Raw genomic sequence first — 2765 nt, 5'->3', positions numbered from 1 at the left:
GCCAACAGTGTATCGTCTCATTTGTTCAAATGGTTCAAATGGCTCTGAGCACTATGGGACTTAATATCTGAGGTCATTAGTCCCTTAGAACTTAGAACTACTTAAACCTAACCAACCTAAGGACATAACACATACCCATGCCCGAGGCAGGATTCGAACCTGCGTCCGTAGCAGTCGCGCGGTTCCGGACTGACGCGCCTAGAACCACTCGGTCACCGCGGCCGGCGCCTCATTTGTGTAACTGGAGTATTGATTTCCTGTCAGAAAGGTCACAGTGCGTATTAACTGAAGGAAAGTCGTCAAGTAAAACAGAAGTAATATCTGACGTTCCCCAGTCCCTCTACCGTTCCTGATCTACATAAAAGATTTGGCAGACAATCCCAGCTGCCCTCTTAGAGTATTTGCAGATGCTGCTGTCGTTTACAGTCTTGTAAAATCATCAAATGATCAAAATCAATTGCAAAATGATTTAGACGCGATGTATGTAAAGTGCGAAAAGTGGCAATGGACTTTAAATAATGAGAAGTGTGAAGTCATCCACACGAGTACTAAGAGGAACCCGCCAAATTTCGGTGGCATGATAAGTTACACGAATCTAAAGTCTGTGAAATCAACTAAATATTTAAAGGTTACAGTTACGAATAATTTAACTTGGAACGATCACATGGGGAATGCTGTGGGGAAAGCAAACCTAGGACTGTGATCTATTGGCAGAACACTTAGAAAATGCATCAGGCCTACTACAGACACTGCTTACAGTACGCTTGTCCGCCCTCCTCTGGATGTGCGGTGTGGAATACGCATCAGATAGGACTGACGCAGGACTTCGGAAAAGTTAAAAGAAGGGCAGGTCGTTTTGTATTTTTGCAAAAAGGGCTAGAGAGAGTCACGGATATGATAAGCAAGCTGAGGTGGCAATCGTCAAAAAAGGCGTTTCTCGTTGCGGCAGGATTTTCTCATGAAATTTCCGTCACCAAATTTGTCCTCAGAGTGTGAAAATATTTTGTTGGTGCCTATATAGGGAGAAAAGATTATCATAATAAAATAAGAGAAATCGGACCTCGCACGGAAAGATTCAAGTATTCGTTTTTCCCGCGTGTTGTTTGATAGTGGAACGGTAGAGAAATAACTTGAAGGTGCTACGATGAACCCTCTGCCAGATGCATAACTGTAAATTGCAAAGCATTCATGTAAATGTAGATAGATGTAAGTAAAATACACGGAACGGAAGATTCTCTACAATTTTGAAAAAAAAACAGACTACATTTACAAAGAGTCGGAGGACTGCTCGGTTCTGTTAAGGTGTGTTTTAACGGCAATGTTAATTGTATATTGACAGTTACGCACAGAGTATGGATAGGTTGGCCGACACACACCTCGTCTACGGGTTGACTGAAAGCAATGGAAAACCTGCAAAACGGCCCTGTCCTGGGCCATCACGCGGCATTGGCAACCAAGTCAACATCACCCTTGCATCTAAACACAGGTGTCCAGGGGCTGTTGAATTACTCTGTGTTTTCTCTTGTACGTTTTAGTGATTTAATATCACAATCCTTTTCACAGTTGTGAAGGTAATTTCACAGAAACAACTCTATATCCAGGCCTAACGTTGTTGCCAAGCGATATGAAATCGAACGAGCATGTAAGGATTGTAGAAGCGACTGTGAATGGTCGACTTCGGTTTATTGGGAGAATTTTGGGAAGTTTTGGTTCATATAGGACACAAGTACTACCCATTCTTAAGTACTCCTCAAGTGTTTAGGATGCGCACCAGGTCGGATTAAATGAAGACATCGAAGGAATTCAGGGACGGTCTCCTAGATTTGGTACCAGTAGGTTCGAATAACACGCAAATATTGCGGAGATGCTTCAGGAATAGAAATCCCTGGGAGGAAGACAATGTTCTTTTCGAGGAACACGTTTGAGAAAATTTAGAGAACCGGCCTTTGGAACTGGCTGCAGGACGATTCTACTGCCGCCAACGTATTTTTCGAGTAAGGACCATGAAGATACGGAAATTAGTGTTCGTATGGAGTACAGGTAGTCGTTTTTACTTCGCTCTATTTGCGTGTGGATCAGGAAAGGGAATAGCTAGTAGTGGTACAAGGTGCTCTCCGCTACTCACCATAAGGTGGTTTGCGGAGTATGTATATAAACGTAGAAGTAGATAGAGATAATAAAACGAATGAATCGTTACCTATATTATTATGTCAGCTCTGTAACGAGGCTCAGGAAACCACGCGTCGCTTATAGCAAGACATTCATATTCCTGATCAACTTCGGAACTTTTCCGATGCAGTTCGGGTTCAGCTTACGCATATGACCATAGTTATGTCGTCCTACTGGTACTTGTAAGAGGATCTAAAAGTAAAGCAGAACCGTTAACAGAATGAAGACATAAACTACCGTAGCACTTGCATTACTGACAGCAATCTGAACCTATGAATGAGACTTAACAGCCAAAGTCTGACAATCAAGAGGAATAAACAGCCTTCAAGCTCAATTTCGATGGTAATAATTCGTGCATACATGACATACAAGTGACCTAGACAGGCTGTTTGCTTCCTCAATGAGGCATAGGTTTCACGACAGGTGCTACCCACTCTCGGCATTATTCTCCTTGGCCCCCCATGGCCGTTACAGGAAACACATTGCGACCTTACATTAAACAAGCGCAGTGGTGACTAAACAAATGGCAGCGCACTGTCTACACTACACCATCAGGTCACTTGCGGGCGTACTATCGAGTATACTTCCGATAAGCC

The sequence above is a fragment of the Schistocerca piceifrons genome, chromosome 2 (assembly GCF_021461385.2).
Source record: "Schistocerca piceifrons isolate TAMUIC-IGC-003096 chromosome 2, iqSchPice1.1, whole genome shotgun sequence".
Classification (NCBI taxonomy): Eukaryota; Metazoa; Arthropoda; class Insecta; order Orthoptera; family Acrididae; genus Schistocerca; species Schistocerca piceifrons.
This window is presented reverse-complemented; position numbering follows the sequence as displayed.